The 24809-nt window shown below is 51.8% G+C and overlaps 1 long non-coding RNA gene across 1 annotated transcript; it reads left to right on the forward strand.

Moving 5' to 3' along the window:
• The first annotated feature begins 10103 nt into the window (after positions 1 to 10103).
• On the forward strand, positions 10104 to 14950 carry LOC113971508. Its single transcript, XR_003535579.1, has 3 exons — positions 10104 to 10158; positions 10721 to 10859; positions 14777 to 14950. It is a non-coding gene; the product is annotated as an uncharacterized LOC113971508 (long non-coding RNA).
• Positions 14951 to 24809: the final 9859 nt, after the last annotated feature.

Genomic DNA, 24809 nt, shown 5'->3' on the forward strand with positions numbered 1-24809 from the left:
TGACCCTGGTGGGACCCCATCCCATGGGCATCCTGGGGCTGGCTCAGGCAGAGTTGGCAGGTCGAGTGGAGCCCAAATGAACTCCCCATCTCCCCAGCACCACCTGCAAAATACATTCTTTCCAAGCACCCCAAGAGACTTTCTTTTGCAACCCTTCCAGATAAACCCAACTTATTTAGCTGATAATATATAAACAGTTTATCAGCTTTGTGCATTTGCAGTGCAGCGGGATGGATGTTGTTCTTGGAATTCTGTTTGGTCATAATATTTAGAAGAGGGCTCTGATAGCAAAGATAAGCAGCTCACCCACAGCAGATGGCTCGTGAGACACTCAGCCGAGCCAACATTCTGTGGGGAATGAATAAACTTGTAATGCAAGTTGTTTGTAAGTGGTTTTAGCTAAATGTCACATGTAAGACTGCACAGACATGCTCTGTCCAAGGTGTTTGAATTTATAGGAGCAAGGATTCAAAGGCAGGGGCCAAATTTGCTTTTAAACTTCCTTAAACAAATGTACAGAGGATAAAATACCTCTGGATTTGCTCTTGGAGCAGGGGTGTGAGCAAGACATGTGCAAAGACATATCCCATCCCTCCCCAGCAGGTCCTTGCCAAGGAGCTGTGCCTGCCACCATGCCCAGCCTGCGCTGTGGGGTGAGACAGGGCACCGTGACCCCACCGAGATCCCCTGGCCCACATCCACTTTATGAATGGCCTCTGCTGGGGCTGGTTCATTCACCTTCCCACACAGGGGAAGCAGGGAAACACTCCCTTCCAAGCAAGTACCCAGTGAGCTCTTGCTTTATCCTGCCTGACTGCATGACGAGGCTGGAGATGGTCCTGGGGAAGCTCTGGGCAGCCACACACATCCAGGGCATCCCAGAGCTGAGCTCCCCTGTGGCAGCCAGAGGGGTGTCTGGCCCTCCCTCTGGAGGTGCTCGGCCAAGACACAGCGAGCCCTGAGCTCTGCAGAGGGAGGGGGCTCTGGAGGGGCCGTCTGGGCTGTTCTGCACTCCCAGGGTCCGTGCTGGGGTGTGCTGGGGGTGGTTTTAGTGCTGCAGGCCAGAGCCAGGGCTTGGGCTCAGTGTGAAGCCTGGGGACATGCAGTCCCTGCTCCCACACCACCTGCCTTGTCAGGGCAGGGGGCTGTGCCAGCCCTCCCCTGGCGGCCTCAGGGGACTGCTCTGCCCGTTTCACCTGCTCTGTCCCGCCCTGACACTGCAGGGCCCAGCAAAGGGCACAACACCCCCGCTCCTGCTGCTCACTGGGAGCGATGGTGCTGTCCAGTGACTGCCCATCCCACTGTACCCCCAAAACAGAGCTTTCTGGGATGGCAGCCAAGTACCTCAGTGTCCAGTGCCTCCATCCTCAGCACACCCTTCCCTGCCCTGCTCATGTTTCTGGAACAGGGATGGCGTTGAGCTGTGAAAAGATAAAACTGCAGGAGACCAGATGTAGGGAAGTGCCAAACTCCCACCTCCAGGTGAGGAGACACCGTGGGCAGTGCTGCCTGTGCTGGAAGAGGCTTGGAGGGGATGTAGGTGCAAACCACAGCACCCCTGGGGTGGAGCAGGGGAGCCCTGCACCTGCACTGAGGTTGTGCTCACCTTCCTGTGCTAGTGTAGGGTCAGGTCCCACGAGCACTGCAACCAGCACTGACGTCCCGTGCCGAGCAGACTGTCCCCAACCACGGCACAACCCTGGAGCCACAGGAAAATCCACCCTGCTTCACCTCAGCCAGCTCTTGGTGGCTGAACCCTCAGCACAGGCCAGCACACCAGTGCTCTAACACACTAAAAGGGCTCTTTCTACTACAGTCTGGAGGGGAAAGCACACAAAATAGTGTGTTAATATGCATTTCTTCTAGTTTTTGTTGTAAAGGCTCCTGAACAGTGTAGTAAGACAGACAGGCATCTCTCTCCTGCAGATCCCATACAGGCTGAGCCTCCTGTCAGTGTCTGGTGGAAAATCAGTCACACCAAGGGCATGAGCCCAGCCCTGGAGGAGCTCGACCGAGAGCCTCCTCTCACGAGTCACCTTGACACCCAGAGGGGACTCCAGGGCTGGCTACTCAGGATTCAGACAAGCATCCAAAAAAGGAAAGAGGCTGAAGCCAAGGAACATTTGTCTTGTCCTGTGTTGCATGAGTTAATGAAGTTGGTGTTTCCAGCCCACTCCATTCATCCAGCCTTTCCCTTTCAGGTACTAAAGAGTCACACAGGTCACATTGCTCCAGTATGTCCTCATTCTAGAGCTCCTTGGAAATTCTTTGTTTCCAAGGAGTCGCCCTCCTGCCCCAACATAATAGTGCTGGGCTTCTCTAAGTGCATCTCATAATTGCCTAGATTTATGAGGCCTCCACTGAAATGTTGAAGACAGCATTTAGAGTCCCTCAGTTCTTGTTCTGTTTAATCCATTCCCTTTTTCCCTGGGTTGTGATTCCAGCTCAGCATGTGAAGCTCTGCCATTGCCAGCAGGCTCTTTCATTTCCAAAATGAGGCATTTTGACATCTTTGTGATTCTGTTCCTTTCCCTCTTGTGGTTTCTCTTCACCTTTTTTACAAGTTGTTTCATTGGCAAATTAACTGAGGGCTGGGCACAGTTCACGGTGCAAACAGCCTGCACCGGGATATGAATTCCTTTGGGCAGCAACAGTGACTGTCTGGTTTCCCTCAGGAGGACATCAGCATTGCAGCCTGTATGGTTGGTGTTTTGACACATTCAGAGGACTTCATCCCCCCTGAGAGCCCACAGGACATGAGTCCTACAACCTTTATCCCCCCACTGTCTCTAGGGCTCTCTGAGGGACAGATTCAGATGGAAGGTCACAAATTTGCTGACTGGTCAAAGACTTGTAAGACTTTCTCTTTATAGCCAGAAAAATACCAAAAAGCAACTAATGTTGGGTACCCCAGGCTGGTACTTTCATCCTGAGGCATTCTCGTGGAACACTTTCCCTTGACACAGTCTGATGGTTGCAAGCACTCAGGGTGCAGGTGATCCATGATCCTTCTCCAGCAAAAATTTAATTGTATTAATAAGAACAACTTAATTGAAGCAATGGGATCAATTCACCTCTGAAACAAGAATCCACACAGGATGGTCCTTTGCCTGATTCCTACTTGTGCTTATTTGTTCTGCACTTTCCCACTAGTGCAGATAGATCTGTCCATCCCTCTCCGGCCCTTCAGCCACACAAATACCCTCCCCAGCTGCAGTCAACATGTGTGGGCAGAGGCACAAACTCTTCTGAGACCAATGAGTGGAGGCAACCACAGCCTTTAAACCCAATGTTTCAAGATCCCCCAGAAGGCCGTGATGACACTTGGTGAGCCCCACTCTCTGCTTCCCAAGGAACAGGAATTGTGACCTCAGAGCAGCAGAAGAACCAGAAGCTGAACCAGCAGCAGAGCAGAGCTCAGCTGCCCCCTCCCCTGTCCCAGGAGGATTCTCCACAGATGGGGTCCTTCAGAGCTGTGCCAGCAGCTGTTGCTCTCCGTTGAGATGCAGCCATTGAACAATCTCTCTCTAATTGGCATTGTTTGCTAAAATTAAACTCCTGCTCAATGAAACACAGCCAGGAAGACACAGCTCCCCAAGGGCTTGGGCCCTCCCTCAGACCGGCTGCCCTCGTGCCTGGCCGTGATCCCACTGTGGGAATGTCCAGGCTCCTGGTGGTGGGATGGGCAAGGACAGTCCTTCATTATCGGGGTGAATTCTTGGAGGCTGTGTCTGCAGGTCCTCCAGGTCCCAACTCTTCCACAACACTTGGGTCAGCTGCCTTGGCAGGAGGTTGTGAGTACCCAGCAGAGTTACCCCCTCCCTACCCAAGGAGTGTCCCACGAGTTTGGGTGGTCACACACCCCCTGCAGCCCCAACATGGTCCCAGACAACCAGCACAGACACACTCCTCTCCAAACGAGGGCAGGAAGGCAGATAGCAAACCTCACATGCAGAATTTTCTGAAACTAACTATAAATGGTAAAAACTCAAAGTCTTGCTTTCTCTGGAGGTTTTCAAGCAAAATAACCCCAAGAACAGCAGCTTCAACTTTTATTCGGATGAGAAAACATTCTTTTATTTTGACATCATCTTTGTCCGGTTTTATCATAGGGATAAAGTATCTTTTATCTGGACACAATGCATCAAGTTGCAGGGTGAGTCATAAAGTGAACCCACACAATTGAGCCAAGGTGCTGCCTGGAGTGAGGGCTGGCAAAGCCCAAATGTCACACTCAAGGTACATGGCAATAAACTGCCATCTCTGCTCTCCAAGGAGCAGGGTCTGCTTTGGGAGAAGTGTCTCTGACACTTCAGAGACACCCACATGAGCTGGGCATGGACCAGTTCACATGAGTAACCTTTCTCACACCTACTTAATTCAGCAGAGATGTGGAGTTCATCAATCCCCGTGGATTCCATTACACACACTGGCACTCAGGCAGGTGTGGGAGCTGCTGTGGGGTGATGCTCTGTCAGCGAGGACTGAGCAGGGCTTCCATCTGAAGCATATTTGGGCTCCCCATGTTCAGTGTCAAACACTCAGTGGATTATCTTGGGGCTGGAAGGCCCCTGAACACAGGTCTGTGCTGCTTGTAAGAGAAGGCAGCCCTTGCACACACTGCAGAGATGTGACAGAAATGTTAAAGAGCAGGAAATAAAGCCTCATTCCTTCCTGGGTGACTTCAGGATCAGGTCCAGAGCCATTTTAGGTGGCAACTGTTTCCAACATTTGTTCAGTTCTTGGGAGGGATGGGGACATGCATGAATCACTTTGGCTGTGGAGTTCCCATAGTGGTTCTCATGGTTAGCCTGTGTTTAACCTTCCTGTGGGCAGCAGGCACACCCCACCTCTTCCTTGTCCTGGAAAGGCTGCTAAGCCAGCTGAGGGTGAGGAGGAAGAGGATCCCAAGACATTTCAGGGCTTTATGTCCCTGGGGCTCCCTGCTCTCATCCTTTGCCACCATACAGGGTCCACACTAGAGCACAGGCAGGGCAGTGCAGTGCCACAGCATACTGCTGCTTCAGGGGAGGTGTCCCCCAGCACGTGGCTGGCTTTAGTGTCCCCAGAACCCTCATACCAGGCAAAGCACTGATCTAACCAGGTTGTGCTCCCAAGGGCAGGCAGATATATCAAACTCGTGTCATGAGCAAGCCTTCAGACAAGCCCATAGCTGTCTTTGCAAGGCTTGGGACCAGGAGAGGCAGCACAGCTTCCCAGAGCAGAGGCTGGGCAGCAGCCACCCCTCCAAACACCACCATGCCAGGCGACAGCAATGGGAACAGCCCTCCCTCCTCTCCTGACCAGCCAGACCTGCCGGTGCCCCTGGGGGGGGAGCAGGGCACTCACCCCCCCTGCAGAGCTGACACCGTGTTCTCCACCCTCACACCCACCACGTGAAGATCCATTCTGCTCCCCTTCCCACCCTGGACACCATCAGGAAAAGGCCCTGGCACCTCTGCAAGGGACACTCATTCCTCCTGGGACAGGAAATTTCAGCTCTGTTGTGATCAAGTTTCCTTGCCCAGATCTTCCCTCTTCCCAGAAAACAGGCTATCCTGGGAAAAGGGGGGCGGTAAAAGCTGCCCACCATGGGGAGAGCACCTCAGCACCTGCCTCAAGCGCTGACAGTTTGGATCCTACAAGCCCAGGCCAGGAAGGAAAAAGAACTGCTCTTTGAGTGCTGCTATTTCCCTGGGAATCCCAACCATCAGTCACACAGGACAGCAGAGGAGAACACGAGAAAACAAACTGAATTGCTTCTAACTACAAACTGGTCCAGCCACCTGTACCTGGGCTGGGGGCTCACACAGCAGGAGTGGTTCATTAATGAATAGGTAAGGGCTGAAATGTGCTCTTCTGATACAAAAGCTGTTTTGGGGGCTGCCTTTCCAGAGACACCAGTCTTTGGCTGCTGAATGAGAGGAGGGTTATGGGGAACACAGGGACTCAGAGCTGGGACTCAAGGCAGAGTGAGCAACAACATCTGCACTGACTCTGCAACCAGGACCCACAGCTTTGCACAGCCCAGGGGACAGATTTCCTCCTGTCAGACACCAACCAGGGATCTCTTGCTCCTCTGGAGGACACAGTGTGACTCAGCTTTACCCACCCTCTCCTCAGAGGGGTCTTTACAGAGCCCTGGCCCACTCCCTCTCTCCACTCCTACAAAGCCGCTGGATTAAGATTCAAAGGTGAAAGCACAGCAGGAAACGCTTTGATACCAGGAGACGGACCAGCCGAGGAATGTTACAGGATTTTTCCGTGGCTGTTTCTTCTCAAGCATGTACACAAGCAGCACTGGGTTATGCAACTTTGCATCAGTGCCTTCAGCTGCTCCGGGCAGGGAGAGCGGGCGTTATTTAAATCAAACTGAAAAATGGGGACTGGCACGAGCAGCAGGACTTGCAAAGTACGTCTATTCCGAATGTTCCTGCTAATTAGTACAACACAGCATCTTTCCAAGAACAAGGGAAACTCTGAAAGCCCATGGCAGTGTAATAACGTGCAGTGCAATGGAAGCATCTGTCCTGAGGGTGGGTGGCCAAGTCCTTGTGGATGTGGCCTGGCTTGGCTCACAGCACAGCCTGACCACACGGCAGGCCTGGAAAGCCACTCTGATGAATGCACCCTTCAGTAGCCTTATAGATTTGGATTTGCTTTCCCTGGGGAGGCAACTCCCCTTAACCTTCCCACAGGAGGTCTCTTTTCACCCCTGTGATCCAGGAACACCCACTGCTATCAACTGCTCCACCAAACTGGGCCACCTCAACAGGACACAGCCATGGTGCCACACAAGCTGCAGGACACCTCAGTCTGAGGCTGGAACAAAGGGGCATGGGAAGAAAGACTCTCCTTCACATCTCCTTCCACCATACCCAGTGTTCAGGAGCTTCAGGACTGGACAAAAGTGTATCCTTTAGCTTTGAAGATCTGGGCTTTCCTGCCTAGCCCTCTCCCCGAGGCTGGGTTGTGGGAGGGAGCGGGTACCTGGATCTCTTAGTTCTGGTGTTGGGGGTCTGCCAAAGCCATATGAGAACCCAGTGATGTTTGTGAGCTCAGTGATCATCGCAGCTGGATGCCCTCTTCCAGTTAGGAAGGAAAGGAAGCTGCTGAGCACACCAAACATCTCCTCTCTGAAAACTCGGACTCTGCAGAGAGTGCAGCCAGCGTGGCTGTTTGGTGAAAGAACTGTGCCTGCGGCACTCCTCACACTGTTCAGTAGCACTCACATCCCTCATCCTGGAAATCATCACCAGCAGCTTGGAGTCATCACACTCACAAACCTCTAGAGGGACCGTGGGAGCCCTGCAGCCCATGCGCGCTGCAGCTCCGCGTGCTGGGCTTCCCGCAGGCCTGGAGCTCCCTGGGCATCCTGGTGAGGGGGGAATAGTGCAAACAGCTTCTTGCCCTGACCCGGGGGAAGAGCTCTGCCAGTGCTCCTGCATGAGTTGTGCTCCAATTCAGACCACAAGCTGTGCCCGAGCACAGAGCTCAGAATCAGAATCACATTCTGAGTTGGAAGGGACCCACAAGGACCACTGAATCCAATTCTTAAATGAATGACTCCTACAGGGATCAAACCCTCAACCTTGGTGTTATTAGCACATGTTCTAACAAACTGAGCTCATCTCTGTGCTGAGCACCTGAGGATGAAACCAGCCACATGAGGGAGGGCAGGGCAGCATCCACCTTCGTTGCTTCTATCACCCAGCTCCAGCCATGCCCAAACATCCTGCACCTTACAAGATGCCTGTGCTGCTCTCTGCAAGGGAGAGACTTGGTGCAGGAACACACAGTGCAGCAAACCCACCCAACAGCTCACCCCCTGCTCCCAGTTCCAGCTGCTCTGAAGGAAGGGCTGGGATGTGTGTGAGCTCAGTGCCAGGTTGGGTGGCAGAACCGAGCCTGGTACTCCCAGCCAGCCCAGTCTCCTGGGGACTGCACCACGCTGGCTTGGCTTGTGTGTTTAGTTCCTCCTTCTCACTGAGGAGGTGGCTGCCAGCTGCTCCCTCCAATGCAGCACAGGAGGAATAATCAGCTCTGGCAGCAGTTGCTCTGGTAGCAGAGGCAGTGGCTGGGGAGCCAGGCGAGTGTGTGCCTCGCTGCTGCAGCTCTGGGGAGCACAGGCACCCCTGAGCACACACCAGGAGCTCCCCTGCAGATCCTCATCCCACCCATGTGCAGCACATCTTCCCTGGAAAACACAGTGTTTGCTTTGCAAGTGCTGGAGGAAGAGGCTTGAAAACCATCCATGTACCCGTGCTCAACACTAGCAAGGGAAAATTCCCTGAGTGCTGGCTGCTACTCTGGATTTAGGATGCTTGGCACACACCTGGGGGATTTCGCCCCAGTTTTGCTGTGGGCAGAGCTGCCAGGCTTTTTTGCCAAACTACCACTGCTATGATTGCCATGCCCCTAATTCAGTGCTGGACCACCTGCCTCAGCTGAATCCTTGGAGGAAGGAGTCTAATGCAAACCAGGGAGAAAACACGGAGAGGGGTGAACCACCCTCGAGCATGTGGCAGGAACCCCTGGGCTGTAATGCATGTTCCCTGGTTTACCCTAAAAATCACATGGCAAAGTCCTTCCCATCTAGAAGGGAGGTCACCCAGAACACACCATACCCCCAGCCATGAGGGAAGTTGTCTCCACAGAACACTGATAATTAATGAGGAGAAGGTGTACTCAGGAAAGCACAGCATCAGGAATTACTGAAAGATAAGGGATCTCCAGCAGGATCACAACTGGATATGCCAAGCAAGAGCAAACAGGACTAACTGAGGTCCAGTGGGGCTCTCGGCACTGGGCAGAGTGAGGAGCCCAGGCTGCAGCTGCAGCAAACTTTACTCTGCCACCTCCTTGCAAACGAGTGGTGCAGCCTGTCCAGAGAGCGGGGGCAGAATGTGTTCTGAAAAAATGAGCTATAGCCTGGGATGGTGGAGGAAGGAGAAGCAGCACAGTGACCTGGGCCCAGCACACACTGCAGACACAGCTCTGATGCTCTGCTGAGTGCTAAGCGGTGCTGGCCATGAGCTTGGAGAGAGGTAGGATGGAAAAGGCATTTCAGAGAGGCTCAGGTAACTTCTGCATCACCTCCTAGATGTGATGGCCCCTGAAAAGACATCTCCTCTATCCAGTACATCCTGTTCTGGGCCAGCCTGAGAGAGGATTAGAGAAAGCTGAAACCCCACTGAAATCACAGGAGGTCCCTTGTGGTTCCTGGCTCGAGCTGATGAGGATCCATTTCAGCTGAATACAGGATTATCTTGACAGCTTGAAAGCCATTCTTAACTGTAGCTCGTGCCCAACGCCCCACAGAGCTGGGGGAGGCACCATAAATCACCGCTCAGTGGACACGGGAAACCAAATAAGTGAGGGGAGATAAGAGCCCATAACAGAGGTGTGACACACTCTGACACATGTCTGCAAGATGGCAGCTCAAGGCCTCAATGCTGCAGCCACATGAATCAGCAGAAAAGGCAAAGATCCTGGATTAATGGATGATTCAGTGGGCTCAGCCTTGCTACCACATCCTGCAGCACCCCACAATTCCTACTGGAGTTAAGGGCTGTTAGGCTGATGGACAAGAGCTGTGATGCCAGAACAAGAGAGGCTTCTGGGGCCAGAGTCAATTCATCCTGGAGTGAGGAGTAACAACACCTCCAAGAAACAAGGCAGAAGAGCTCCAGGCAGAGTTTAGGTTATTCCCAACACAGCTTCTAGGTAACAATGGGAATCCCAGGGTAAAGACTCCAAACCTTTCTGATGATCTGCACTACCCAAAGGTGGCAAATGTACAGCAGCTGAGTGGCAACCAAGTCCTTGATCCCACTCCCTGTTTCAGCCTCGCCCTTCCTGACAGGCAGCTTTCCAAGGCCCTGTCCCTTGTACAAAAGCAAAACACTTCTGGTGATGCAGGAGGAGCAATGGCTCTGCTCTTCAGGGACTGAGAGGCAAAGAGAGGAGGGGAAAACAGGCAAACTCTGACACATCACAGTGTTTCTGATCCTGCCCTCCCTCCTGCTCCTTTGCTTAGCCACCAGGTTTTCCTTTGCTTTCTGCCTCTATAGTGCTGGGCACAAGAGGGGAGAGGGCAAGAAAAAACCTGGGAAGAAAGCAGAGCAGATGCAGCATTCTGATGGAAAACTGCCCAGGGTAAGCAATGTGGGGTTGGGGAACAGCTGGAGACTTGGAATCCTTGGGGAACCACTGCAAACCCTGCGGTGAGACCCTCGTTCCCTACCTCAGGAATCAAGGCTGTACTTTGTGTGAAGAGCCCGGGTGCATCCAGGCAGAAATTTTCTTCATCTGTTGGGTCTATAAACTCCCCGAATTTCCCATGTGATGCTCTCTGGGCTGTGGAGGAAGAAGAGTGTTCGAGTCCTCAAGGCTGCTTCCTGGGAGGAGTGCCCACACTGTGACCTGCAGGATTTGCTTGTGGGGTGTGGATACTATATCAGGTTTGTGTTTTCTTCACCACACTAAAAGCAGCCCTGTCAGCAGCAGTGCCTGGGGTGGAGACAGCTCTGATGGTTCCAGGTGGTGACAGGAGCCAGGGGGTGATGGGACCAACCCTCCCTCAGATGGTTCAGCTGCCAGCTCAGACCAGCCCTGCAAACCAGGAAGGGCCTTTAAATGGGGAGTTTGGAAGGTGCCAGCATCTAACTCACTGGCTTCCCCTAATTTTTGCCTTCTTGCCAGTCCTCTTGCTTTACAGACAGGACATATCACTTCTTCTAATTGCTCAAGGACTCTCTGGCCAGGACCTGTGTCCGGGTTTCCGCCATCAATAACAGACATGGTTCCATATCTCAACCAGTGTCCAGCTCCCTCCCTCACAGCTCCCTCCTTCTCAGGTGAGTCTCTGCCAGAAAAGATTTGGGATCTGTGGCAAACTCCAAGGCTCTGGAGTGCCTCTGGCCTTCCCCACAGATCTCCAGCCCCAACAGAGTGACTATGTGCTTACTCAGTGCAAGTTTATCCTGGAACCCCTCGTTGATACTCAGCCACATTCGTCACTTGAGTCTCTGCAGACCCTCTGCCAGTTCAGGTGGGGTTTCTTACTTCTCCCTTTCCCCCCAGCTTTTAGCTTTGCTCAGGCCAACTCAGAGAGGTGCCTGGATCCAAGCCACACATCAAGAGCTGGTATCAGATTTGGATCACTGAGTCTCTTTTTTATGGGGATAAGTTTGGCAGTAACTGGTCCACTCAAGCTGATTGTTAAAACCTCTCCTCTTGTCTGGTTTTCCCAGCCATTCATTGTACCAGGATGCCAAACCAAGCCAGAGGCACCTCCTGGGGACATTTCAAGCCAGACAATGGTCTTTGACCCCATGTGAGAAGAACAGCCTTCCACATCCTGTACCAGCAGGAGACATTGTGCTGCAAACACAAGGTCCTGCCTGTGTCCACCTCCTCCTCGCTGACACTCATGCAAATGGACTTTCTGCCCCAGCATCTCATCCACAGGTCTTCCTTGAAAACTTCCAAAGTGATCTTTGTCACTGCTGGGGAGGTGTCCCCTTCTCCTACAGCTTCTCTCCATTCCTGGGCTATTTTTTTGCAAATATCCCCATCATCTGTCTAATTGTAATTCACCAAGATCAACTCACAAACTCTGTTCTGCACACACTTAGCCAAGCCCTGGGATCCTGTAGGTTTGCACTACTAGACAGAAATGTTAGTAATTGACTCGGGGATCTCTTCTGCACAGTCTTGGGTACTATCAGTTGTGTCCAAAATCCTCTTTTTCCATATGTGCTGAGCAGCAAATTGCAGGTGAAACTCACTGTGCTCACGATCTCCAGCCTTTCCTGAGTCACCACTCTTCCCAAAAAGTCCTCTCTTAGGAGCTGGCATTTTCTGCCTGCCCAACAAAAGAGGTGCCTCCTCATGGCACTGACATTTCAGGGCTCTTAGCTCATGTCACTATGAAAAGTCACAGCAAGACCAACCATTAATCCTAGAAGTCTTTAAAAGTATTGACTAGTGAAGAACAGTTGCATCCTACAGGGGACCGAGCAGCAGGAGGTGAGGCAGACAATTGTGCACCATCCACATTCAGGAGAACACACCATGGGTTCAGGAGATGTATCTCTTCTGGATAATGGCAGAGCAAATTAAAATACCACAAGCCTGATCTGGTCAGCTGTGCAGGAGTTACTCTGTTCTGGCCCTTGGACAAGATCAATGAAATTTCCATAATCACTCATTTTTGTAAGCGTAAACTTGGTACTCACAGCTCCAGAAAGTTAGCTCAGCTCACATCCTTGCTGGAGGAACGTTCCCTTCACCTTTCTTGTTTAATGTTCCAATGAGATTTTTTTTTAATCAGTACAAAAATCAGACAAAAGCCACGCTGTGCTGCAGTACTGGAAGTACATCCCAACAATTTAGAGTAAAATGCAGTACAAAACAGAAGTACTGATTCCCCAAATAGCCATTTAACCAAAGGAAATTCCTGGTTAAACTCCCAAAAGGCCTGGTCAGTTCTAGGGATACACACATGAGCCTGGTGCTACCTTAACACAGCCCTAAACAACTTGCTGAGGAAACATTCAAAGGACTATTGGCATCTTTCTAATCCCTTATCCACTGCTGGGATGGGGGGGAGGGGCTCGTGAAACTGGATGGTCTTTAAGGTCCCTTCCAATCCAAACCATTCTGTGATTCTGTAATCACTCTTTAGGATGAACAGCCTCACCTTGAGTCCATCTCTGAGGTCATGGCTTTGTGCACCCACAAGTCTCTTCTGAGCAGGTGAAAGCACAGTCTGATGAATGGCACCATGGTGGCCACCAGTAACACCCCTGGGATGTCCAGGAGGACACAACAGCATCCCAAAAGACCTTTGGGTCATCCCAGCCTGAGGTGCCCACACCTGCAGGGGCAGACCAGGAGTGAGGAGCCCAGCAGAAGGGTTGTAGGGGGCTCTGTATGGGGTGCATTCCCCTTGGAGTTTGTCTTCTCAGTAAGGGGTGGCCTGTTCACATGGTCTTGGACAACAAACTTGGACAACAGGCACATTTTGGAGAGTTCTGGGTAGAGGTGGTGGAGACACAGCCCAGGACTTCTGCTTGGAACAGTCTGGTGGCCCATATACAGAATCACAGAATCATAGGATCTCCTGGGTTGGAAGGGACCCACAAGGATCATCCAGTCCGACTCCTGGCCCTGCACAGACACCCCAACAATCCCACCCTGTCCCTGAGAGCGTTGTCCAAACACTCTTGTCAGCCTTGGTGCTGTGCCCCCTGCCCTGGAGAGCCTGTTCAGTGCCCCACCACCTTCAGGGGAAGAACCTTTTCCTAAAATCCAACCTAACCCTCCCCTGACACAGCTCCAGCCGTTCCCTCGGATGCTGTTGCAGCTCACACCAAGCAGAGATGGAGCTGCTGCTCCAATTCCCCTTATGAGGAAGGTGCAGACCCCAGTGAGGTCTCCCCTCAGTCTCCTCCAGGCTGAACAAGCCAAGTGACCTCAGCTGCTCCTCATACAGCCCCTCTAAGGCCCTTCACCATCTCTTTCACCACCACAGGTGATACCACAGTGTCACCCTCCTCTGCCCAGGTGCTTTTAACAGCTAGAGAGTGACCCAGGGGTCACATCCCTGGCTGCCCTGGGTGATCATCTCCAGCCTCCAGCTGCCCTTGGTGGACCAGCAGGTCTGAGGGTTTGCAGATGGCCCAAGGGTGGCCATCACAGCCTCCTGCCTGAGGCCTGCACCCAATCTGACCTGTGCCCAGGAGCTGGGGTGGCCTGGGAAGCACAGTTCCCAGCTCCCTGCACTAAGCAGGGCAGAAGGGCTGGCCCGTGACAGCATCCTGTGGTGTTCTGTCCCCCGTGGGGTCAGGCAGCCCTGGCTGCTCTGTCAGACACACCCCGTGCCAGCTGCTCTGTGTGAGGCCACAACGCCACAGAAAGTGATTTCTGCACTGGATGACAGTGAAGTATTCTCATGTTTAACAACAAGTAAGTGCTCTCTAGACTCGAGGCCCTTTGGAAAAGCCCTTAAAGTCCCATCCCAGTCTCCCAAGGGGTGCAGTGACAATCTGCCTGTGCTCTGCCTCTGCCTGGGGAGGATGTTCTGGGCAGAGCTGCTCACACCCCATGGGGCAGCAGTCACCCCAAAACGCAGGGGAGGAAGGAGGGGGTGGAATGCAAGCCAGGAGCTGTGGCTTCGGTTTCCTGATGGGAAGACAGGCAGAGAGGGCTGTGGGAAGGGGACGTGGCCCTGTTGCACAGTGGTGCTGCCAGCAAACCCCGGACTCAGCCAAGGCAGAACTCAGGAATCCCCAGCCAAGTCAGGGTGCAGAGAGGGGCCTCAGGGCTGTCCCAGAGGCTCTGCCCTGCTCACCCCGAGAGCAGCCCTGTGTCCCCAGAGGGCAGCTGGGGAGCCCCGAGACCTGCAGCCTGTGAGACGGGACTGCTGGTACCAACCTGGGCTCCCTCCTGCACCACCCTGGCACACAGCACAAATCAGCAAATGTTCTGAGTGGGAAGGGGCCCACCAGGATCATCAAAGTCCAACTCCTGGCCCTGCACAGCCCAAAAAACCCACCATGTGCCCGAGGGCGTTGTCCAAACACTCCTTGAACTCTGGCATGTTTGGGGCCGTGACCACATGTCCTAAAAGCAGCACCATGGGGTCATTCACAACCCATCCTGGGAGTGCTGTTATCTCAAGTTGTGCTGCCATTATTAGGGAATGCAAACTACACCATGCTGAGTTGCAAAGAAAGTTTGGAGTATTTCATTTTCTTTCCCCTTCCAGTATGAGCACAGAGTTAAGAGCCACTCAACAAGGAGCTGGACATGTTTGCTGCATTTCAAGCCGCTGGAAACATCACTGGAAAGCTGATTTGGCAGAATTTCCTCGTGAACAGCCAGTATGGAAATTGCAGGTGTATTTGGCAACATCTTGTACAGCTGTGCATGGTTCCCACCTTCCAGGAAACACACCCTGGGGAACATTGGTGAGAGAGCCAGGCACTACCAGAAACTCTTCCAGAATGAAAGCTCAACCCAACCTAAGAACCATTCCAAATATTTCTTAAAAATTTGTTAAAAAAAAAAAAAGAAAGAGAAAAAAAAAGAAGAGGAAAAAAGAAAAAAAAAGGAAAAAAAAAGATATTTCATGCAGGGAATTTCAGTCTGAATCAACCTGAACATCATCACAGAATCACAGAATCACAGAATCACAGAACATGCTGGGCTGGAAGGGACCCACAAGGATCATCCAGTCCAATCCTCAGCCCTGCACAGGCCCATCCCCAAGAGTCACCCCCCTGTGCCCCAGAGGATCAGCCAAACCCTCCTGGAGCTCTGGCAGCCTTGGGGCTGTGCCCACTGCCCTGGGGAGCCTGGGCAGTGCCCAACCAGCCTCTGGGGGAAGAACCTTTGCCTGAGATTCAACCTGAGCCTGCCCTGACACAGCTCCAGCCATTCCCTGGCTGCTGTCCCTGGTCCCCAAAGAGCAGAGATCAGTGCCTGCTCCTCCTCTTCCCCTCACATTAGATGCCCCTCTCTGTTAGTTTTCAACTGAAAAATGTCACTGATAAACAACTTGCTCCCAAACAAAGCCACCCAGCTTTGATTCTGACACTTGTACACACTTGACTGACTTTTTTCCCCCCAAGAACAGACTCTTTTCTATGCAAAACAGTCATTTCAGTGAAACTCTCTGGTTCAGCAGAAAAGCTCCTGCACTGAGAGGCAGAGGAAGAGGAGACAGTTGAGGATCAAACCCTGCAGTCCAGCAAGAGAGGATCCCACAGCTGGTGCCACGGCTGCCCAAGGTGTACATGGCACCTGCCTTTTGCAGGACCTTCATCCTGCTGCCCATGGTTCTGTCCAACCCAGCCAGGGCTGGGCTGTGCCCTCCCAGGGCTGTGCCAAGGGGGACACAAGGCTGCTGTGACCCACCCTGGGGGAGGACTGAGCTCTGGCACTGGGTGCAGTGCTGGCACATGACCCTGGGGGCCCCAGGCATCTCTCCCTGGGCATGTACCAGGCTCACGGGCATCTCACTCCCCCTGGGCAAATGAAATCCATGACCCACTTTGCTGCTGCATGTCCATCCGAGCTAAGCATGGAGAAAGCTGGGGGTCTCACAGCAGGGCTGCCCCACTGCTGGGAAACTGTGCTGACTCCTGTCCTGGAGGATGCCACACGCTCCCATTCCAGGCTCACAGAGACACTGTCATGGATGAAACACCTGACTGTCACTGACAAGTGCTGCCATGCCAGCCCCAACCCTGCCAGGGTGGTGCCAGGGCTGGTGCCATGTTGCTGGGGACAGAGCCCATTCCAAGACAGCCCCCTCCATCCTCACACTGGAGGGTCCTGCTCTGCACAGCACTGGCCAAAGACAAATGAATTCAAGAAGCGTTTAGACAATGCTCTCAGGCACATGGTGGGATTCTTATGGCTGCCCTGTGCAGGGTCAGAAGTTGGACTTTGATGACCCCTGTGGGTCCCTTCCAACTCAGGATATTCTGTGAGTCTGTAGTTCTATGATTCCATGAAGTGCACGTGGCTGGTGTTTACACCCAGTCAGGAATGAGTGGCCGTGAAGGTCGGGGTGTGTGTCAGACGGGCTGAGCCTGATGGGGTGTGAGCTCATCATCCCTGCCATGACATCACATGGCAACCCACCACCCTGGTTGTGCACATGGGTTAGAAACGTCTGGCCTGTAAATGCCAGAACCTTCCTGCACGGAACTGAAAACATTTATTCTGGAAGAGTCTCGACACTCATGGCTGAAGGCAATAAATACAGATTTCGTTTCATAGTTAATACCCTGCCCAGGGTAAAATGCTCATTTTTAATATCGTTGCCTGCGATCTGACATTACCAATGAGATGTTGCAATGCAATCTCTGAGTCACTGCTCAGCAGATAATGGTATTTTCTTGAGTTCAATCTGGAGGAGTTGGCCCCATTTATCAAGCTTGAAAAAACGATGCCAGAGAGTCTGCCAGAGAGTCTGTCTGGCCTGTGCTGTGCACGCGTTACGTGACCCAGGGCTGCAGGGAGAGGGAGAGAGAGGGAGCAGACCTGGATGTCACGATGGGGGATCTCCTGGGAGTGGGTCTCATGCACTGGGTCAGCCAAGAGGCTCCTGAGTCTGGGGTACAAGGGAGTCAGGAGTGACCAGGCAGTGCTCCAGCTCTGCCTTTGCTTTTAGGCTGCCCCAAGAGAGCTGCTATCTCACAGCATGACCAGGCACAGCTCACATTTGGAGTCCCTGTGACATGGAGGACTTGGACAATGTGAGAGGATCCCTGAAGTCTGTCCATCACCAGCACTGGGAGCCCCATTGCTGTCGAGTGCAGGGCCAACACTGGGGTACAACAACACTTGGTAAAGTGCTGTCTGTTCTGGCAGGTCAATGACATCTCTCAGGTAGGGACTGGGGCAGGGAAGCCATGAGGAAGCATCCCATCAAAGAAATCCTGCTCTTAGAAGGGTGTGTAAGTCTTGAAGGTCTCTCAGGGTAGGGAGCAGAAGAGAAGGATGGGAGCTGTGGGAGAAGCCTGCCTGGGCTGCCTTGGGCTCTGGGAATGTTGACAGAGCTTGAAAGATCTGGAGAAAACCAGGAGCAATCCTAGGAATAATGGGCTTTATTTTCTGCAGGCAAGCAGGACCATCTCCAGTTATCCAGGAACACCAGTGTGGGAGGAGACCTCTCTGGCAGAGTTTCTTTCCTCTGGCAGGCAAACCCCACGTCCTACACAGAAATATGTAGTGCACTTTTAACACGGAGCACTCTTGGCCCATTGGACCAACTTGGCTGGGGACACAGCAGATTTGCTTTCAGCAAAAAGGCTTTAATTCAAGACTGGGCACATCATTGTGAAAGAAATGCTCTTTCTTGACCAGACATTGCAGACAGGATGCAAGAACCAGCAGATGAAAGTCCCTGGCCTGCTATGCAGAGGTCAGAGCAGATGATCTCTTCTGTCCTTGAAAGCCAGAAAATGGTTCTGCAGATACTTAATGTGTGAATGAAAAAGTGACTCATGAGAATAAGGCACAGTTAACTCCTGTGTTCCTCCCTCCCGGGGCCATGTGCCATGGGGAAGGGCCCGACCTACCCTGGGGTCTGAGCCAGCAGAAAGGCCTGTGGTTCAGAAAGGCTCTGTACAACCGAAGGGTCCTGACCAGGGTGGGCACAGACAGGGATTGTGCTGAGGTCTCCTCACCTGGTCACCTGGAAATCTCCAGCGGGTCAGCAGAGACCCAGCCCCGTGGTTTGAGTGGCCAGTCCTCTCTCCTGCTCCCCACGGTTCTCTGTGGGATCTGGGCAGGGAACTGCCCGTCCAGCTGTATCCACAGCCTTCTGCCTTCTTCTGCCTTCCTGACAAAGCAGTTTGGGCACACAGCACCCAGGGGGGCTGCAGCCCCTTTGGACTTGCCCTCTTCCCCACTGCACTGCTGGACACACCACGGTGGGGTGGAAAGGGAGGTCTGGAATCCTGTCCCCAGCTGGTCTCCGCTCGCTGCACACAGCAAGTCGTGAGCTCTCCACACACAGGCTGGTTTGGCTGCTGGGCCTGCACAAGGTGCCCAACTACATCTCCCTGCCCCTTCTGCAGATCAAAACACCAGTCAGTCACTGCAGCACCACTCTGGATTGGGAGTGAGGGGTGGGAACCGTGTCTGGGACAGAGGAGTCCTGCCATGAGCTGGGCAACCCATGAGAGACATTCCAGCCGTGGGCATCCTCCACAGAACAAGTCACCACTGCTTACTCAAATTTTTGGCAATGAAATGCGGTATTTTGTACATCAAAATCACAATTTCAAAAGGAAATTGTGTTTCCAGTGAAATCTGAACAACCTCAAAGTGACTGCAGAGTTTCTCATTTTAATTGCCAAATGCAAAACGTTGGGGAAATTTAGAGAATCAAAAAAGTTTCAGACTTAATGTCTCTATTTCCAGTTCCAAAGGAGGGACAACACCATCTTCATGCTGCAGGATTTCAGACAAGCTTTGGCTTTTTCAAATTAATATATATATTGACAAAACACATTTCATGAAAACAACTTTTCTCAGGAACAATTTCCATTTCCCAGTTCTGTGACCCTAAAACACATGCCAAAATTCTCTAAAGAGTGTTTTAGTTTATTTAACTGAAAAGCAAAATGACAATAAAGTGAATATTTGAAGTGAAGCTCTGTTCTGAAAATATGTCTACTTAATGCTAAAATGATTCAGATTCACAGAACTGGAAACAATTATGAACCAAATCAATTGGGAGAAGGAATTTAATCAGAAAAATGTGAATGCTAATTGGGAATTGTTGAAAAACATTTTATGTGTTGCCCCAAAACCACAATCCCACAATTGAGAAAGAAGGCAGTGTTGGTTAAAAAAATAGACAACTCTGGCTCGTGAGGGAAGTGAAGACAACTGTGAAAAATAAGAAAATCGTATATAACTTAAGAAAGTAGAAACTGATAATAATGAATGAGAAGTGAGAAACTGAGAAACTTAGAAAATGAGAAGTGAGAAAGCTGATAAGGAAAGCCAAAAGCTGCAAATCTGAAGCAAAGGAGCAGCAACTCTTCTCAATATAAAGGGAATAATTATGGCTCTTGTGGGGCTGTGGGTTGTGTTAGTGTCAGGATGGATGTACTACAGCAATTAACAGGAACAGAAGAGATCTCACGTTCACCAATGTTTGTGGAAGTGTTTGGCTGAATGAGGCTCTGGTGGGGCCTGGCATGAGCTCTGGGCAGGCTCCTCCAAAGGCTGCTACAGCCACCAACAGACAGGTTTAAGTAAGAGAAATATGATTAAAGACAACTCACACGGACTTGGGGAAAAGAGAACATGTCCAATTTTTCCTGAAATACAAGTTTGATTGATAAAAATAATATTGGTGGTTTAACACACTCAGACTTCTGCAAGGCAATTGCCTTGATACTGTGACATTTTGATGAAGAAACCAGAACAATACCCCGTCAACATGGTCCATATTTAATGGATTAAAAGCTGGCTGTGTGGTGCTGTGTCCCAGCTGCAATTGTCAATGGGAACTCCACACCCAGAGGGGTGTAGAGGAGTCCCCGGGGGTTGGTGCTTGGCCCCCTCTTCAACAATTTTATCAATGATCTGAAAAAAATATTAAATCGTCTGTGATGACACTGGGTTAGTGAGACCAGCAAATGGAGACAAAGACAGATCACTGCAGAATGGCCTGGGCTGCTGGTTAAACTGGGCACAAACAGATAATGCAGCCAAATACAGTCACACATCTGGGACAGGGCGGCAGATTATCGGCCACAGAGACACCTCAGGGTGCTGCATCTGGGAAGGGGTGACTGTGAGACCCCAGGGAGTCTGGTAGGGCTTGTGCAGGCTGTACCTCCTCACAGGGGAAGGTGGCCAAGAGGCCAACACATTCCTGGGACAGCAGCATCCAGGAACAACTACTGCCCTGCACCTGAGCGACTGTGTCCACCCAGCACCTGGTTCTGGTGCTCATCACCAGGATGTTGAGAGACTGAGGAAAAGCTGCAGATGATTAAAGAGAACCAAACCTGCAGTGAGGGTCCTCCAGAGCTCAATTGATTCTGCTTCACAAAGAACAGGTTCTGGGGTATCTAGATGACGTGTATTCCTCTACAGAATGTTCTTCAGCCTCTCAGAGTTCTAGAGTGGTCCAATGACTGGAGCCTGAAGCTAGGGAAACTGAAACCAGCAGTATGGCATGCTGTACCAGCAAGGTAATCAGTCTCTGGAAGCATTTGCTAAGGCAGTGTGGGAATCTTCATCACTGGCAAAAGTTACATCAGGCTTGGTCGATCTCTGGTTCATGCAGAGATAGTCTGGGCTCAGACTGTACCTGGTAGCCAGACTAAACAGTCACAAAGGTCTCTGAAGGCCTCTTAGTCAAAATGGTGATGGAAAGGAGCTCTGCAAATGAAACCATCACTGCTCTTGCCATCTCTGCTTGTGCTCAAGAGGCAGTGGCCAGGTCCAATCTTGCCTCATTGACAGCAAAAGCTTCAATGAGGGTATTTTTCCTGGGGATAAGTTGTTCCAAAAGAAAAGCTATGGCCATTTCTGAGAACTGCAGTGATTCTTACAGAGCAAAAGAGGTGAATTACCACAGCAGCTTTGTTAAATTGTGGGGTGTGGCTGAAGCAACCTCTCCTCCAAGACCTGCTCCTCAGGACCTCCATGCCCTGGCAGCCTGTGAACCATGGGGGCTTGAACTCGATGCAGACATGTGGTCCTGTGGTGGGGCTGGGTCACTTGCTGGACATAAGGCTGCTGAGCAGGTCCCTAACAGGAAGGGTCAATTATGGTCAATTTTAGAAGGGGCAAACAGTCTGATGGGTGACGTGCTGTGAATCTGGGCAGGGAAGGACAGCAGCCCAGCTGCACCTTCTACTGAGCACTGGGCACCCCCTGTGACTTCCTTCCCCTGCTGACGTGTCACACCAGGGCATTTGTGGCTTCCACCTTACCTTGCCCTTTACAGCTCTAATCCCTCTCTTTTCTTCTTTCATTACTCCCCTTTTCTATCCACCTCAAAATTAATTTTTTACTAATTATTTTCTCAAAAAATAAGGTTTTTTTTTTTCATTACAAGATTGCAAGGTCTTAGATTGTTTGGGTTTTTTTATCCCAGATTAACTGAAAACTAAGCTTCCTCAAAAAACTTGGCTCTGTCTACTCCTACCTAAGGTCTAACTTCCCTAATCCTACATGTCAGACTGTATGTCTTATTCTGTTTACATGCTCAGGCAGGAACACACCTGGTTCACAGTGACCCAAACCAGCTATTAACTTCAGAGAATCACAGAGTGGTTTGGGTCAGAAGGGACCTTAAAGATTACCTCATTTTAATCCCCTACAATGGGCAGGGACACCTTCCACTAGCCCAGGTTGCTCCAAGCCCTGTCCAACCTGGCCTTGGACACTTCCAGGGATGGGGCAGCCACAGCTTCTCTGGGCAACCTGTGCCAGGGCCTCCTCACCCTCACAGGGAAGAATTTCTCCCCCATGTCTAATATAAACCTACTCTCTGTCAGTTTGAACCCATTCCTCCTTGTCCTGCCACTCCAGGCCCTTGTAAATAGTCTCTTTCCATCTTTCCTGTGGGCTCCCTTTAGGTCCTGCAAGGCCACAGTTAGGTCACCCTAAAGCTTCTCTTCTCCAGGCTGCACAATCCAAGTTCCCTCAGCCTTTCCTCCCAGCAGAGCTGCTCCATCCCTCTGATCATCTTGGTGCCTGCTGTGGACTCACTCCAACAGCTCCATGTCCTTCCTGTGCTGGGCCCCCAGAGAGAGACACAGAACTGGCCAACTGAGATCTTCTCCAACCTGCTTATTCCCTCCCTCCCTGTCTCCCTCTCTCATGTTCACACCAGGTTTGTTTTTCATCTGCACCCACCGAGCTGTCGTCCGAACATCACGTGCAGGGCACTGACCAGGCTGGGAAGGCTCTGCTGGGCCCCCAAGCATGGCAGGACCTGCTGTCATCTGTATTCCCTGACATGTCAGGAATTGTTCCCAAAAATATTTTCCAGAAACTCTGACCTTTGAAAACTGCTAAGGATAGGAGGCATCCTGTTCTGGGGCCAGACTGCTCTGTCCCTCTCCCCACCTGGGTGAGAGGTGCAGCCTTCATAGTCAGTGGCGTTTGGGAAGGAGTTCAGCCTGCATTCAGTAGATGGATAAATAAGAGCAGCTAATCCATTACATAAAAATGCCAACAGTGCCCAGTTTCCCCTGGGTTCCTTGACAAACTCTGAAGTCTTTCCAGTGCCTTAGAGCTGGGAGGCCTGTGGCTCCCAGCAGCTGGAAGTCTGCTCTCTGCTCACAGTGAAGGCACCCCAAGAGATGTGTGAGGACTGCAGAGCCAGAGCCTGCACCTCAGAGCATGGGGATAGTCACAGAAAGAAGCACAGCCATGGCTACAGAGAGCCAAGGGCTTCTTGCTCCAGTTCATCAGAGCTCTGTGAATCCTCATGAACCGCTGGGACAAGGCAGCTTACAGAAAAGCCACCCTGTGGAGAGGCCATTACCTACACTGATGCAACAAGGCAGAGGATTAGGGGAGGACAACCAGCTCCTGGAGCCCTGCACACAGCTCCTTATTCCTCATCTGGCTTGCACAATACCCTCTTCCCACTGCCCACCTGCCTGGAGCCGCAGGGAAGCAGCAGGAAGGAGATGGGCAGGGCAGTGCTTTGCCTTAATGGGGCAGAGGCCACTCCAACCTGCAGCTATTGGCCATTGCCAAGGGGAGAGAGTGGCTCCAGCTGCCTGTGTGCCAACAGCAAACATGTTTTACAACTGACCTGCAAGGAATGTGTGTCACTGCAGAGGATATGTAGCCCTGGAGAACATAAAGCACAGCTGCATTTTTTAAAAGTACCTCATCCCCTGGATCGGAACAGCAGGCGCAGATGATCCCAGGGAGATAACTCCGGAGTGTGTGAGCAGGAACCACTCCTCTACCTTCGCCAGTGGAAGATTCTTATAAATTCACTCCTCCTGCCATCCTTTTGCAGAGGGTCAGAAGATGTACTGACAATAGAAGCATGCAAATATTTCAGAACTTGGCCACACGCTGAGCAAACACTCTGGATAGCTTCACGAGTAGATTAAAATGCCAGATCAGCGAGCAGTGCTGCACTTTAAATATGCTCACTAATTTATTAAGTTTATTCTTAGCAAGCTTGCAGACTTCAGAAAGTTAAATTTCTCAGTGACAAATGGCTGTGGAGCTGGGCAGGCAGAGCGTGCTGCAGTCACACAGCCCTGGAGGAGGCAGGCAGGGGAGCAGATCCCCCGAGGGCACTGCACGGGGGAGAATCCCCAGCGGCACAGCCGGCACGGGCTCTGTGTCAAACTGCTGTACAGCTACAGAGCACAAAACAGGGCTCTTGGCACATCCCACGATTCTCCAAAGAGCTGCTGCCTCCCACTCCGGGCTTAGACATCCCTTATCTCTTCCTCCAGGCCTGGCTGTGTGCTATGGGTTAACTGCTGTGAGCTCCACTCCTCAGTGCACTCTTGATGTCCCAGCTCCAGTCCCTTGTGCTTCAGTAACAGCAGCGGGTCTATGGCACCCAGGGCTGAGCCAAACATGCCTCCCCTTCAAGGACACCATCTACTGTGGTCCCAAAAGACAACCCTCTCCCTTTTCCCAGGTGCCCTGATCATGCTTTGCCTGGGACCTCTCCACTCTTCAACCCTGTCTGCTCCTTGTGCTCAGCCCACATGAGCCAGAGGCTTGGATTTAGGTGCCTACTGATGCCTTATCCAAGTCAAGATTGGTGGGAGGTGTCTCAGGTGGGACACAGCAGGTCCATTTTCAGGCAGCAGCTGTTGGCCCTCAATGCCCCTCAGCCCTCTGCCTCTGGTGTTCTCCTTGGCTCTGCAGACCTGGAGCAGGGTCTGGAGTAGCAGTTTCCTCGGGAGGAAACCAATGCTGGCACTACCGCTTGAGAGAAATATTTTGGTCTCCTTCTTGTTCAAACTGAACTAGTGTGTTTAGGAACCCTTCTGAAGGGCTGTGTGATCCTGTTTCACTAACACACATCCCTGAAGATGAAGCCTGACATCAGGACAGAGCTCTGTGATGATGGAGACAGTCCTGTGCAGCAACACTATCCAACCTCTTGGGCCCTGGAAGCCCCACAGGACTTGGTGTCATGTGGACATGAGACAGTCCCTGCCAGGAGGGCCCTGACACCGCTGCACTGATGGGGGTAAACGTCAATTTTGATTGTGCTGCTAAAGAGAAGGCTCTTTTTCCTGCAGGGAGGGACTGCAGGGGGA

Source organism: Neopelma chrysocephalum, unplaced genomic scaffold (genome assembly GCF_003984885.1).
Source record: "Neopelma chrysocephalum unplaced genomic scaffold, ASM398488v2 Primary Assembly neopelma1_84, whole genome shotgun sequence".
Taxonomy (NCBI): domain Eukaryota; kingdom Metazoa; phylum Chordata; class Aves; order Passeriformes; family Pipridae; genus Neopelma; species Neopelma chrysocephalum.